Raw genomic sequence first — 17,007 nt, 5'->3', positions numbered from 1 at the left:
TGCCAGTATTAACCTTTCGTCTCTTAGTTTGAATTCACCTCTCCTTAACCATTCCTGCATTTGCTTCTGATCAACATGAGGTTCTTCCGGAAGTTTTCTATACTTGCAAATATATGTGTGCATTTTCCACATTTCTCGCCTTTTCATCTGGTCTTTCACCTTATATTCTTTCTTTTGTTTTTTGGCACATTCAGTTGTTGCCTGATTTTTATCTACTTCTGGTTTGATTTCCATTCCTGCTTGGCGACAATATTCTTCTGCTAGGTTAAGCAGAGAAGTCGTCTTAGATTTATTCTCCTAATGTTTCAAAACTTTCACTATGTTTGGGTCTTGTGAAGTCAGCAGATATTTGTGGAGTCCCATGATTGCAGCTCTATACATGTAATCAGTTTCAAGGAGGCCCACCCCTCCTTTGGAATGGGGAATATATAATCGTGGTATGCACTGATTTTTAGAGATCATTTGGTGAGCATGAAGCATCTTTCCTGTTTTAATATCTAATTTATCCAACACATTGTGAGGCCAATCAATCACTCCAAAACTGTAAGTTAGGACAGGAAGAGCAAATCGGTTTATAGCTTGGATTTTGTTCGTAGACGTCAATGCTGTTTTCAAGATTAATTTAAGTCTTCTGAAGTATTCCTTACTAAGTTTTATATGCATTTATTCATGTTGTATTGCTGATCCTTCATCAATTCTCAAGTATTTATACATTCCCTCTTGCTCAAGTTCTTTTATATCACATTCTTGTCCCAAACTGATGTTTTCCTTGTGCTGCAGTTTTCCTACTTTAAAGGTTGCTTTTGCACATTTATCAAGGCCAAATGATATTCTAATATCATCTGAAAAGGTTTTGACAACCTGCAGATGTGCTTTCAGTTCTTCGTCTAATGAGCTATACGGTTTTAAATCTTCAACAAAGAAAAGATGAGAAGTCTTTAGACTTTGTTGTTTTCTAGGAGCCAAATTATAGCCATGCCCTAAGCTGTTAAGTAGACATCTTAATGGGTTAAGGGCAAGGCAGAATAGCAATGGTGGCAGAGAGTCACCCTGGAATATCCCCGCTTTGAATATTTAACCCTGGGATAGTAATTTGCCCTTTATCATGGTTTAATTTGCAAAGTGGTCTGCCATTGTTTCATGGTCACTGTAATGTAGTCGATCAGCGTAAGGTGTATCTTATACATTTTTAAGCACTGTTTTATCCATGAATGTGGCATACTATCAAATGCTTTCTTATAGTAAATCCATGCCATACTAAGATTATTCCTCTTTTTACAGTTCTCTACTATGGATTTATTTAACAACAAATTTGTTCCATATGACTTTCTTTTATTACCTTTTTGTTCTACTGCCGTAATTGAGTTTTCTTCTAGATGACTATAAACTCTGTCAGCATCAATTCCTGTGTATAGTTTATACTTCGTCAGAAGGCAAGTTATTGGTCTATACTTTTTGGGGTAGCTTGTAGGTTCACTCTTAAGTAGCAGCATTGTTTTACCTGTTGTTAGCTAGGTTGGGGTCTGTTCGGGGTATGCATATAAATGGTTCTTACTCATGGCTGTCTTTATGCAAAGATGTTAATACTTTTAACCAAAAGTTAGGTACTGCATCAGGGCCTGGGGTTTTACAGTTAGAGGCTTTTCTTAACTTTGTTTCAATCTCTCTGGCTATTACTTCATCCCATTTCATATCCTGTACCTTTAAACTTCTTATTCGTTCTTTTATTTCTTTTATCCATTTAGCATCTTTGTTGTGTTCCATAGGATCTTCATATATACTTCTCCAAAATGCATCTATTTCTTCTTTTTTGGTGGTCTTTCAATTCCTTTTACCTTGTTTCCCAATTATCTATAAAACTTTTTTGGGTCATCAATAAATTGCTTATTTTGTACTTATACTTTATATTTATCTGTATATCTTCTAAGTTTTTCCACCTGACCTGAAACATTTAGTTTGTTATTTGCGATAGTGCATGAAAGATCCTGGTCTGTTCTAATATAGTACATTGCTTTTATCACATCTATCTTTCTTAGTATTTTTGTTGATCTATTCCCTTTTCTATAGTCTTCTAACAGTGACACTTCTTGTCTTAATTTCTTTATAGTTTTCTCTATTCGATACTTCCATGATGGTATTTGATTTATCCCCTTCCTTTGCCTCACTACCCTGTGTTCTTGTTTTAGAACTTTATCAGTTATTAATTTAGTTGCACAGTAATATATCCTGTTTACTTCTGTTATATTGCATGTATCTCTATGGACAGTCCTAATTACTGTATTCATTTGTCTTATCAAACTTCTTACTTTTGGTGTTTTATTGACCTTCTGCAGTCTATTTCTTTTATAACCAACCCCCCCTATTTAATTTCTCCAAATCTATTGGGTTTCTATTACTGTGGAGGGAATGGACCACATTCCTAAGTCAAAGTATGATTAAAGTTCATGAAATTAGTATTGTTTCACCCTTTGATTTCAGCTAAAAGTGCTCTTTGCAGCACACACAGTGTGCCCAGTAATGGCTCCTTCTGTAATTCATATGGAGTTATGGGTATTGGTAGCATATCTAAATATGATTCTATACTCTTTTTTTATAAGACCCGTTGCTCCTACTACTATGGGAACTATTTGGGTATCTTTCTTCCACATTGCTCTCATTTCTGCTTGCAAATCCTGATATTTTATGACTTTCTGTCACTCTGTATGCAGGACACTTAGTCACTGGGTGTGGCGATATATGTTCCTTTAAGCACTTGAAAGGGAATACGAATTCAGGCTTTACTTAACATTTGTTAAGTACTATATATTAAATCTGCTTTAGCATGTAGTTCTGAATATGCTTTTCATCTGAAGAGAGGATCTTAAACAGAGAGCTAGTGACAGAGAGACAGAGACAGAGGAGAGTATAACTTGAAGAGCTATTAATGTTTTTAGGCTATCCAATCAAACCCTAACCAAGATCACAGACTATTTATTTGGACAGACTAAAAACAAAATACAGTGGGGCTGCTTAGTGCCTGTGGTGTGCTTGACATTACTTACAGTAATTGAATTCTGTGTAGGAGCCTTGGGCAGGACCATGTCTTTTCAGTAGACAGTAAAAAGGACTCTATAATGCTTAGATTCTAAGCACATTATGCAACAAGAATGGTGCTAAACAAACATGTACAGATGTAAAAAACAGAACCGCAATAAGCAAATTAAACAAACTTGAATTGAAAAGTTATACATAAATCTATGAAGCATTATGAAACAATACAAAGTATTACATTTTGCAGAAATATGTCCTTTTAAAAATGTGGTTCATGTAGTACCCTAAGACATGAAGCTGCTTAAGTGTCAAACTCCTCAAGGTATCAAAAGAAATAGCATGATTATGACCCAGAAAGATCATCTAAACAAAATAAGAAACTCCAGCTGATCATGCATAAAAAAAAAAAAACAGTTACTGAAAAGATGGCAAAGTCAAAACTCCTGCACTGTTCTTTTAGAACAAAGCATTGTATAGCAACCCAATCAAGAGAAGCCAAGGAATATGCAAAGTTCACCAACATCATAAATATAAATGATATACTGTGAGTGCCTTGAAATGAAACAACACCCTAGAACCAGGAGACCCCCAAACAAAATATTGCATGATGACAATGCAACTAAAATGTCCAAGGAGATGAGCAAAACAATGGAGTCAAATAAGGTGCCTGCTCAATATAAGTCAAACACCACTAGTATACTTGCATGCATACCTCTTCATTGTCCATGATTTCATAGAATCTCCCTGATATTGCCAATTATTTTTGCCTTGTCCTCATAAACTTTTTGATTTTCTGTTAAATTACTGCAGATTACAGTCAGCCAGTAATAAACTCTAGAATTTCACACTTTTCTAATTGTTAACCCACTTTTTTCCTTTGTCCAGAATTCTTGAGCACAGGTTGAAAGGTAAGTTGGATGTGATGCCACATCGTTCAGAATCACTGCCACTTAATTCATCAAACTGCATTTTGTAGATCGGTTAATGAAGCTCAGCTTCCAAATAACTGATCTGGACATACAGGAGCAGCGACAACTGAAGTGTTAAAGTGGAAACAACAGCAGAGCAAGGAGTGGACTAAAAATAACAAAAATAAATTAAAGAGCACCCCCAGAATTACAAGCAAACTAAAATGAAATAGGAGAAATCAGCTAAAGTGCAGGGGAAAAATTGCAACACAAGTACAGCATCTACTTTAGGCTGTTCAGCTTTAAATGGGCTGTCTCATTTTTCAGAGTCATCTATGCCTGGGCATTAGGCACCGACAGCAACCTATTGTTGGCAATGGCAACTTGTTAGGCAGCAGTAAACACTCAATGACAGCTAATAACTTCCATTTCAAGTCTACGCAAGCAGTGTGCACCTACCATTCATAGTCTGTGTCACTGCCACATTTGTACAGGAGGAACAGATCAACAGAAGGGAATAAGGATGAAGTTAGAAATTTCTTATGGCACTGACAGCAAATAATGCAAAAAAGGAAGAAGTGCTTACAACATAATCAGGTGATGTACACAAGAAACATAGAAGAGCACTATTGTTTGCTTTAAATAAAGATAAAAGTTGGGAAATGCTACTTATTGACTCCCCTTCCAACCTATCCATCGTAAAGTGCCAAAGGTCAGTTAATGGCTAGTTCAAGACAAGGAAAAAGGTCAGCTAAATATGCTCCTTCTGAGGAGGATGGAATGCCTTGGGAGCAGATTTGGAAAATGAGACTGAGGTGGGATACGTCTTTTTATTGTTCAATGAACTGAATGCCTGCTGATGCACAATCATGCTGGCCACTGAGCTTCAAAATTAAATTCTTACACGACTCTGCATCATTCATTGATATATATGTTATATATGTTATATACAGGCAAAAAGTGATAACCCCTCCCCTGATCCAGACATAGCCACATCTAAATCTGTCTCACTTTTTAACTCATTCTTTAAAAACAGTATAGTCAATCTCACTGCCAACTTCCCACTAATCAACCCACTGCCCCCAGACACATCTGCCACAGCAAGACCAAACTTCCCTCTCATACCCATACCTACCTCCACCATAAAGAAACTTCTACTTAAGCTTAAACCTAAATCAAATGCTCCAAATAACTTACCACCAGAATTCCTCCAAAAATCAGCAGACACTATAGCATCCTTCATTCCCAGCATCTGGAAATTCCCTCTCCACAAAGATAGAAACAATAATGATATATCTAACTTCCATCCAATTGCCATCCTCTCTCCCATCTTCAAAATTTCGGAAAATGTATCAATAGCCAACTACTTAACTGCCTACTCCACCACAACCTCTTTTCCCCAACTGAACATGGGTTTAGGCCTAGTCATAGCACCCCCACTGCTCTTATATCTTTCTTGGACACAGTCAGCCATGCTCAAGACTCAGAATACCTTGTTTCCTCACTATTTCTTGACCTTTCCAAGGCATGTGATACTGTCTCCCACCCACTTCTTCTGAACAAACTCTCCAATTTAGGCACATTTCCCCCTACCCTAGCCTGGATTTCCAACTACCTTACAGATAGACAACAAGCAACCAGATGGCACCAATCCCACTCTCCTTTCCTCGACATCAATGCTGGGGTCCCACAAGGGTCCATACTAGGTCCACTGCTCTTCAGCATTTTCATTAATAATTTCCATGTCAGCATACCCCATGCTAATGCCATCCAATATGTAAATGACTCTACCATTATCTCCATGGTCAAGTGCACTTCAGAACTACTTACACTCACCTAAAATGCCTTCACCTCCATTGAAACCTGGATGTATAATAGCCATTTAGCCCTAAATGCTAATAAAACCAAGCTTATGTTATTCACCCTCCAAAATACAACACCCCTAACCAAAAATGAATTTACCATCAATTCACTCAACAACACTTGCCTTGAAGTAGTCCCATGTACCAAACTTTTAGGGGTCATCATAGATGAACACTTAACTTTCCCCCAGCATATTAACACAAACATCAAAAAACAACATCAGGAAGTAGGCATCCTGTACAGGCCCAAACACTTCCTCCCCCATGCAGCAAGACTATCCCTTGCCCCTTCCTTTCTACTTCCATCCTTGCTCTATGGTGCACCTCTCCTTACTAATATACAATCCTCTCTTACATCCAAACTGGACTCGTGCTACAATAAAATCGCAAAATTTGTAGCCAGCTCCAAGCATTCCTCCCACCAAGGCCTATCACTCCATCGTCTTAACTGGATAGAACTTCCCCAACATCTAACATACCTGCAACTAACCATAGCTCATAAGTTAATCTATAAACCTTCTTTTTGCTCTGCCCTCTCCTCTCTGTTCACCATGTATTACCCAAATAGACCTCTGCGATCAGTCAATCAGCAAAATCTAACCTTTCCACTGGTCAAATGTGTTACCCATATGTGATACAAAACTATGGGATGCTCTCTCTCTCTCCTTCAATTAGGTCTACTAGCAACCTGAATGCTTAAGACTTTGCTGAAATAACACCTGTTCTCCAAGTGGCTATATACATATACCAGCACTGACTACAAAAAAAAAAAACAATATTTCTAGCCTTCCAACTTTTCTTCCTCATCTCACTTACAGCTCAGACTCTTCATATATACATTCAGTGCTTCCAACATGTACCACCCAGCCACACATAATCTACTGTATCAGTTACCTACCATATCTTCTATTCATTCTTGATGCCTATATAGCAGTAGCTCTAAGGCCATGCATTACTTTCAGAAGTTTTAATCTGCTGCTCTCCATTTTCCCTCTCTACTGCAAAACTGAAATACTGTACTCATAGCACTCAACCTCCTTTCTCCAAAATGAACATTAGCCCTCATAATGTGTGTCAAATGGGTAAAATGTGAAATACTTACTAATGGCTTACTAACAACTTTAACTAGGAAGGTCATATGATGGCTAAAATATGCTGGTTTTACTTATAAACAAGATATTTTAATGAATTAATATGATTCACATCTACTTACCCATAGCTAGCAGTTAAAAAATTCCTAACACTGAATGTGTGACAGACCCTTTCAATGTGGAACTTTGAGGAACATGCACTTTTTAAGACCCCAAATGAGGTACGTTCCTCGTAATGAGGTACACCTGAGAGCTATGACTGTATTGTTCACACATTTGCTATTATCCCATGTCATCAATTGCATTATTTTTTGGCTTGCATTCTTAAAATCTAACATCTGTGTAACTAGTATTATTTATTTTATTGCATCGCCTATTATGTAATGTATTATTCTCTACCATCATTGCAGGATTTCTGTATTTTGATTCTGTAGCTTTATCATGTTTGTTTTTGGAGCTTTTCTCCCAAGGCCTCTACTGAAAACAAGCTCACCCTGGCCCAGTAGACCTCCCAGTAAACAAATGCAAATAAATAAATAATAAATATAATTAAATTTTTACATAGAAAGGCCATTTATGATGATGCTGATATTTGGATCCCTCCATGATTCTGGGCATTCTAGAAACAGATCCTGACTGCACTTTGAAAGCTTCTCTATTATTGGTTCTACATTTGAGCCATTGCAAGAGCGAGAGAGATAGACAGACTTCCTGATGGAGCAGTAGCTGAGCAGTAATTGGAGTTGGATGTAGTCCTGTTATTGTGGTTAATGGTTAAACCTTTTTTTTTTTTTTTCAATTTTTATTTCAGGGACTGGTGCACTTACTGGGGCACACAATTTCACGTGTTGGAGCATGACCTGTGTGCTCTGGTATACTGTCAACCCTCTGAGTATGTGTGTGTGTGTGTGTGTGTGTGTGCGTGTGTGTGTGTGTGTGTGTGTGTGTGTGTGTGTGTGTGTGTGTGTGTGTGTGTGTGTGTGTGTGTGTGTGTGTGTGTGTGTGTGTGTGTGTGTGTGCGTGCTCTGATTACGTTTTGTTACTCATCTATATTTTATTGAGATTATGTTTTCATGCATAACTTCCTTGACATTCAATACATTTAGTCTGAAAATGAGTGTTTTCTTTTCAAATGGTTAACATTAAGTTAAAGAAAATGAATCTAAATACATGGGAGATAACTACTGTGACTAAAATGGTCTGTTTTGATGATATCAGAAAATGTGATTCAGAGACATGTTTAGCCACAATGAAAAAAGACATCATTATTACCTAATTTGCATGTCTGTGAATCACATGGTTTTATCACTAGTGCTAATCAGCACTTTTCTGTGGTAGTTGATAGTCACCCCTGGCAGCCCAACCATTGCACTGGCACATACACACTGTGATTTACCCTCCCCCATACCTCTCAAGTATTCCTGATTTTACAGAATGTCCTTGTTGTTGCATTTTAATATTTTCCCTGTTTCTAGTAATCACTGAATATTACAGTCGGTCAGCCCCATTATTCTTTTGGTTCAGAAAATGGATCATTATACAAGACCTGTTGCTCTATTAATTTTTTTAATTGACTTAAAGTAATATTTAATAAATCTCCCTTGTGTCATCTAGTGTTGTTCTTATATTCACTGCTGCAGTAATCTTAACTATAGGGGATTCCCTTCCGTGGAAGCCTGATGTCCAGCCAATCTTCCAAAGACGTCTGAATTTAAAAGGTATGTTGAATGTCACCATATGCACCCTGCATAATGTAGAGCATAAAAGTGATGTTCAGGCTTTCCAAAACAGAACTTCTTTGCCACCAGTCTGAACGTACCTTTTGCACCATTGGTCTGTTTACCTGCATCTATTTTATAGGTTCATAGGTTCATAGGTAGGTACTAGGCTATCTGCCTCATTGATTAATTAACTGAGCCTCTGTCAAGAAGAGCCAGTGAAGTGATCCCAGGGGTGTATTTTCTGTTACCCATCCACTCGTCAAGGTATCTCTAGAAGAGTGTTAGTGAGGGGCTCTGCCTAATGTAGTTAGGAATTTTGTTCCAAAGCATGGGGAGTCTCTGTGACAGGAATCTATCCCTTCAGCATGTTCTGTTCATTGTTGTGGCAAGGTTTAGCTCACTAAAGTAAGTGGCTTGCAGTGATTTGGATTTCTTTAGGTGGAGCATGTCCATCAATTCTGAGTTGGACATGGCTTTGCAAGTCAGGCAGAGATCACCTCTGAGTAAGCAATATGCCACTGAGTACAGTGGAGTTTTTCCAGTCGGGCTGCATAGGACATATGTTTGAGGCCAGTAATCCTCTTGGTGAGGTACTTTTGTGGTCTTTCCAGCTGTTGGAAGTGTCTTGTGAGGTTCATCCCAAATGGGGCATTGTACTCTATGATGGGTCTGATGAGTTACGAGTAGAGAGGCACTATAATCTCCTTATTTCTAGATGCGAACCCTTTAGTAATTAAATGGGCTACATAGAAGGATTTCCTAACTACTTTGGCAATATGATTGTCAAAGGAGAGATTACTCTCTACCTGGGTCCTCAGATCTCTTATTACCTCTTCTGTATTAAGGGGGCTACCACCTATGTGGCAATTCATGGGTGTTTTGTTTTTCCCAAACAGGATGACTATGCATTTTTTGGCATTTAGCTTGAGACCATGACTTTGACACCAGGTGTCCATCTCAGTAAGGCCCTTTTGGAGAATGTCTGTGTCAGTCGGAGAGTCAATTATGGCTCTCAGTTTGCAGTCATTGGCGAACTTGGTTAGCCATAGTCCTCCTGTGTTTGCCTGTACTTCTGAGAAGTATATGCCAAACAGTAGGGGTTCCAGCACCATGCCTTGTGGGACACAACTTGTGACTGGTAAGTCGGACCTGGAGCCCGCTATTCTTAATGTATGAGTTCTGTCTGTAAGTCAGTTGGCAACCCATCTTGTGACATAGGGGTTTATGTTCAGGCTGGTGAGTTTTTCTATAATTACGGAGTGGGGAATGTTGTCAAAAGTCTTGGCGAGGTCAAGGTAGGCTGTGTGAACCACCTTCCCCTCATCTATGGTTTTGGTGACTGTCTCAAAGAAGTCAGCCAGTTTTAGTAGGCATGATCTGCCCTTAACAAAGCCAAACTGGGTCAGGTCAAGTGTTTGTAGGTTCCCAATGTCTTTGTTAATGAGTTCCATGATGATGCGCTTCATAGCCTTGCAGAGCGGGCTAGTCAGGCTTATGGGGAGATAGTTACCAGGGTCAGTTGTGGCCCCTCCTTTGTGGAGCAGAATAACTGTTGCTGTGTGCCATTCTATGGGCATGTAGCCTGTGGAGAGGCTGAGGATGAACAGTGTGTTTTGGTGGGGGGTTAGTTCATTCTGTAGTTTGTGCAAGATGCAGCCTGGGACATCATCTGGCCCCACTGACGCTGTGCTTTTGACTTTTGAAAGGGCTGTTTTCATCTGTGCGTCTGTGATTTCTGGGACACTACACTTTTCTGGTATTGTTGTGGGCCCTTTCGGGGGTGAGAGGGGGGTGAAGTTTGCACTGAATCTATCTGCCAGGATGTTGGCAATATCAGTAGGTTCACTATATTTTGTGCTATTTTGCACTAGGTCAGAGCATATCTGTGAGTTCCCACTTAGATTCTTGACATAGCTAAAGAAGGCTTTGTGGTTATCTTTCATATCCTTGGCTATTTTTCTTTCAAAGTTAGCCTTGGATGATTTTATAAGGGACCTTAGTTTCTTACTGATACTGATCAGTAATATTATTCCTTCTTGGGATTTGATTTTTTCTGAACTAGTTTCCTCCTTCTATTGTATAGCCTGTTAATGGCAGGGGTCCACCAGACTGGTTTCCTTCTCTTAGGGGAGTGAGTCTTGGTTTTGCTAGGGATGGCATGATCCATGCATCCTTGTAGGTATTCATACAGTGCATTTGTAAAGGTTCCTGCATCTTGGACACTGTTATCCTTTAGCGTGGGGGCTGTGAAACTTACCACCTCTGTCTTAAGTAAGGTGAAGTTTGCAATATAAAAGTTTTTCACTGTGGTTTCCTTGGTTGGGGTGGTGGTGTGGTGTGGACATCCAGAGTGATTAGTTTATGGTCTGATCTAACCAGTGATGGGTTGACCTCCTTTGCGGAACACCTGTTGCCCATGTTGGTGATGACCAGGTCCAATATGTTTTCACCTCTGGTAGGGGAATTTACCAGCTGATCCAGGGCATTTGAGCTGATAAATTCTAGGAACCATTGGACCTAGGAGTTTGTACTTGAGTAGTTTTCCCAGTTAATGGTAGGGTAATTGAAATCACCCAATATCAGTGTGCTCGGTAGGAACTTCATGTTTTCCAGTGTCTCCAGAAAGGTGGAGTGGTGGTCCTGGGTCATGGAGGGTGATCTGTAGCAGACCACAGTTTGCATTGCAGATTTGCCTGATGTTAGTTGCACATGGATGATCTCAGAGGTATCATGCTGCACCACTAACCTGGAGGTGTAGGTATCCTTGATGAATATGGATGTACCCCCTCCTTTTATGTTTCAGTCCATGTTCTGTGGCCAAAATGTGTGGTATGAGTTGTAGCCTGGTAGTGCTGAGGTGCTCTGTGGAGCCTTGAACCAGGTTTCAGTTACTACACAGATGTCAACATTCTCTATACTGAGGAGTGCTTCGAACGCGTGCATTTTGAGATTTAAACTCCTGGCGTTGAGTAGCATAACCCTCATTTTTTTATTTTTGCTGTTTACAGAGGTGGGTTTGACTTTTGAGCCTTACATAAAAAAGGCACTATGGGGGCAGCAAGAGCTTTGGCCAGTAAGTTGTCTCTTGTGAAGCAACAAGGCTTGTCGAGCATGTCGTCCCAGGCTGACAGACACTGGAGCCCCTTTGAATGACACCAGAAGCTTAGCCAATTGTTGAAATTGATCATTTTTTTCTTTATACTGCGGTATAATTCTTGGTGAGGACAGGATGCTACTCGGTCAGGGTCATACCCACCTGGGCTGCATGATCAGAGAGCTCTTCCATGTATCTTTTCATGTAGTCCAGGGAGGTACGTCTCAGGTCATTCACACCAACATGAACAATGACAGAGTCATATTTGTACTTGTACTGGAGTGACCTGAGTGCTTGTGTTATGTGGTGGTTTCTGGCTCCTAACAAGCAGCTAACAGTAACCTTCTCCTTGTCCAGCCTAGTGAGTGGGATGTCCATGTGCCTGACTATAGAGTCACCTATTACTAGTGTGTTAGGTATGTTATTTTGCCTTAAGGACTGTAATTGTGAGGCACACTGATTTTGTGTTTAATGTGTTGTCTGGTTTGTGACAGGAGGTGTAGGTTTTTTTGGGTGTCTGCTTTGGAGGTCTCTGATGCTTTTGCAGGTTTTTAATTGTTGCATCCGAGTATGATTTTGTGTATTTATGTGTATTTTTTGCCGGTTCTGGTTTAGTATGTCTATGTTAGGCTGGAGATATGGTGCAAGTGTTAACCTTCTCCTCATGACTACCTGTTCCAGTCTTGGGTGGATAGAGCTTAGCCTCCAATTTAGCTATATAATTGCATCTCTCACATATGTTAATATTTTGTGGTGGGAGGAGAGGGTTGTCTGTGTACATGAGGCAGTTGTAACATTGCCTCAGGATACCCAGGTTCACCAGCTGGACTGGAGAGTACACCTGAAGTTGCCCTTTGGTCATGCCTGAATAGTAGGGTGAGCTGCTTAGTCACTTTGTTGGTGAGGGGTCAGTGATGAGCCTTGCCCTGCTGGTCAATCAAGTGTCGGGGTATATTAGTGCTTGCTATTAGGTCTGAGCAAGTGCTGGACTGTAGGATGCTTTTTAAGTGCTTAGGTTGAGAGTTAGACTACTTTCAAGGGAAAAACTGAAGAGGAGACTTGGTGGGGCTGGGAATAATTTAGCCCTAGCTAACTGGCACTGCCCGGATGTGCAAAACCGTGCAAATGTGATTTTTACAGCAGGGAAATGAAAGAGATAGAAATTAGCCCAAAATGGCATAGAAACTGCTAACTTCTGGGCTGGAACCACTCCTCCAGGGACAGATGGCTGCTCAAAGCTCCCTCTCTCACAGGTGAACAGAGAAACCTCCTTCTATCCAAGTAAGGTATGGACATCTCAGAAACTTGTAACACTGCCCTGAATTCAGCACTAGCCTGAAAACTGGACTATACTAGCTTAGAAAGGTGGGGAACAAGGAAATTTTTTTTGTAAAGATAAGGCAAAAACAGTAAAAAATACACTTAAAACAGCTTTAGATGACTACAAGTGATCAGAAAAGGCTTTTAAACAAATTACCCAATTAACCAGTAACAAAATATCAAAACTGAGCCCTTTTCCTGTAGTCTTCAATCAGATAAGTTCTAACTGCACACTCCTGCCACTTGAGTGCAAGGGAGCCTTCTCCAAAAAAGTAGGCCTGGATTAGTGCTCAATTTATACAAACAAAGCTAGATTCAGCAGGCCTGAATTTAGTTTATGTGACAGCAAGCAAGGCACACCAATTTCAGTAAGAAACAGTTCAAATATGCAGGCACTATAAGCCTCTAACCAGAAATTCCCAGCTCAGAAGAGCAGAGTCCAGCCTCTCCTCCCACAAGAGTGCGGACCACAAACCTTCTTAATGTAAAATGACTGGCCTGAAGCCCAAGTACTTAAACCAGAACTAATACACCTTTAGCATAACAGACACTGAGCCTTCACTCAGTAGTTCCCAACTTAAAAGGATGTAAGCTACCTGCCCTGCCACAACTGTGCAGACCACAAACCTTTTTAATGTAAAACAACTGGTCTGAAGCCCAAGTGCTGAAACCAAAAGGCTTAGAATGATAGCTATACTTTAATCAGGTTACTACCAAGCAGTAATAAATGCAATTGAATACTTTTAAAAAGGCCTGGCTTAGTGCTCGAGTTATACAAACAAAGCTAGATTCAACAGACCTGGATCTAGTCTATGCTACAGCAAACAAGGCACACCAATTTCAGTAAGAAACAGTTCAAATATGCAGGCACTATAAGCCTTTAACCAGAAATTCCCAGCTCAGAAGGGCAGATTCCAGCCTCGCCTCCCACAAGAGTGCAGACCACAAACCTTCTTAATGTAAAATAACTGGCCTGAAACCCAAGTGCTTAAACCAAAACTAATACACTTTTAGAATAACAGACACTGAGCCTTCAATCAGCAGTTCCCAACTTAAAAGGATGTAAGCTACCTGTCCTGCCACAAGACTGCAGACTACAAACCTTCTTAATGTAAAACAACTGATCTGAAGCCCAAGTGCTTAAACCAAAAGGCTTAGAATGATAGTTACACCAAGCAGTAATAAATACAATTGAGTACTTTTAAGATGACACAAAAGCAAAATAAAGTAATAAAGTAGGAAGAAACACAAATACAGTAAAAGCAGATGAATACAGTTCCTTTTTTTTTTTTGAGTGAGCAAATGAAATGGGCCCAGGAGGTGTATCCAAATGCAAATTTACAAGAGGGGTGGGCAGTTTCAAAGCCACCAAGATTAACACCAAAACAAAAGCAGGGGGTGGGTGGGGAACTAACTGAAAAAAACAGATCCAAAACTTCCAGCTAGATAGTATTCAATACAACACAAATAAATCAATTTAAATGCTGTATTATTTGAAAAAAGTACAGATAAAGATTTACTTAAATTCACTTATGCGTCAGTTTGATTGCAGGTAGGTCTTAGCTGGCCAAAGCTCGGAGTTTAAGCAGAAAATAATCCAAAATGTACCACTTATATAAGGCGGAAACCGAATATTAGTGAAGTGAAACTACCCCCACTTATCAGTGGCTATGCAGGAATTCTAACAAGCACTAAATTCTAATAAGCATTAACTGAAAAAACAGAGCCACAACTTCCAGCTAGATAGTATTCAATACAACACAAATAAATCAATTTAAATTCTGCATTATTTGAAAAAAGTGCAGATAAAGATTTACTTAAATTCACTTATACGTCCAGTTGATTGCAAGTAGGTCTTAGCCGGCCAAAGCTAAGAGTTTAAGCAGACAATAATCCAAAATGTGCCACTTATATAACGTATAAACCGAATATCAGTGAAGTGAAACTGCCCCCACTTATCACTGGCTATGCAGGAATTCTAACAAGCACTACATTCTAACAAACATTAACTGAAAAAACAGAGCCACAACTTCCAGCTAGATAGCATTCAATGCAACACAAATAAATCAACTCAAATGGTGTGTTATTTGAAAAAGGTGCAGACAAAGATCCACTTAAATTCATTTATACATCCAATTGATTGCAGGTAGGTCTTAGCTGGCCAAAGCTCAGAGTTCAAGTAGAAAACAATCCAAAATATACTACTCATATAAGGCAGAAACCAAACATCAATGAAGTGAAACTACCCCCACTTATCACTGGCTATGCAGGAATTCTAACAATCACCAAATTCCAACAAGCATTAACTGAAAAAACAGAGCCACAACTTCCAGCTAGATAGTATTCAATGCAACACAGATAAATCTATTCAAACACAGTACCATTTGAAAAAAGTGCAGATAAAGATCCACTTATATTCACCCATACATCCAGTTGACTGCAGGTAGGTCCTAGCCAGCCAAAGCTCAGAGTTTAAGCAGAAAATAATCCAAAATTTTCTGCCAGTTAAACATGTTTTCATTCTCTGGGGACTTTCTACACCTGTTTGTTGTTTTTGCAAGATAAATGTCCTATTGGGGACTTTGTTTTTTCTTGTTTTGTTGTGTGCCTTGAGGTAAATGTCATCCGGGAAGGGTAAATGTCAGTGTAGGAGACAGATTCCCCATACAAACTGCCACAATAAGTGTCTTTTTTTTGCTTAGATGCTTCGCATGACCACACATCTTATTCTATTTGGCATTTGTTCTGAAAACCCTTTTCAATAGCCTTTCTTCCCTTTCTTTGTATCTTGAGAACCAGCATCATAGGCTACTCACTAAAGATGCTATGGAAGGAATCTCCCACTCTGAGGGTCAGCAGTTAGGGAAGAGGAAGGTGAAAAAGTACGACTGGAATCTTACACTGTCCAGCCTCTGCCAGGTATTTCTCCTGAAGTTATTATGAACGCAGAGGCTCAGTCAGCTGTGTTGTCAAATTTCTCTGCTGCAACTGTGTTGGACGCCAGTGAGGATCTGGCTGGCAGCATGTCCAAAGAGGCTTTGCAGATGTCCATCTCAGACATTCAGAGGGAACTATGGCTGATATTTTTTGAGGGGCCTAGGGGACTTCCTCATTTTCTATTTGGAGAACAAGTTACTGCTAGTGTTCTCAACTGTCATCATGGATCTGAGCCTTCTCAGGATGTTGCCTTAAAAAGAAACAAAAAATCAAACATGTTTCTTCTGCTTCTAGGAATCCACAAAATTAGTGGCAGGCTTTTACTTGGGGGTTATTTTCTGCCTTCATTTCCTTAAAGCCTCCTCATGGGGTTTCAGTTCCTGCCCCTCCTTGGTCCTGTACTCCTCTTAAAAGTTCTACAGACCGGGATTCTTCTGAAGATGAGTTGGATTCTGATGACAAATCCCTAACTTCTTCTACTCAAATTCCTTCTCCTTTGGCTATGAGTCAGAGGAGAATAAATCTATTAGTCCTGATGTTTCTTTGCAGGAAATTTCCTTTGGGGACACACTCTCTAGGATGATGGATTTTTTTAAGTGGGATTGTACTCAGGTCTCAGATATCCATAAAAGGTACAAAGAGTTGTTGCATTTGGACTCTCCTTAACCTGTGACTATTCCTCCTGTCTTGGCTGCTTTACTGGATGCTTTCTCCAGTGCCTCTCAGACACCTGATTCTTTCCCCCCGGCACTCAAGAAGCCTGATAAGTTTTTATAGGGTTCCTGGGGATTGTTCTTTTTTATATAAATGTCCTGCTGCTGACCCTTTGGTAGTGTCTGTAGCCTCTGATAAGCTGTCTCAATGGTTTCCTTTGCCCAAGTTATTGCCTTCTGACAAGGGTAGCAGAACTATGGACAGTCTGAGCAAAAAGGTTTACACTTCTGGTACCCTAGCTTTTAGGGCTATTAATTATCAGACCCATATGTCTAGGTATGTGTTGGCCCTTCTTTCTCAGGCCTAACTTGTTTCTGATTTTCTAGACTG

This window comes from Protopterus annectens, chromosome 17.part0 (genome assembly GCF_019279795.1).
Source record: "Protopterus annectens isolate FY-2018-M chromosome 17.part0, PAN1.0, whole genome shotgun sequence".
Taxonomy (NCBI): Eukaryota; Metazoa; Chordata; order Ceratodontiformes; family Protopteridae; genus Protopterus; species Protopterus annectens.
The sequence above is the reverse complement of the archived record's forward strand: the minus strand, read 5'-3'. Positions refer to the sequence as shown.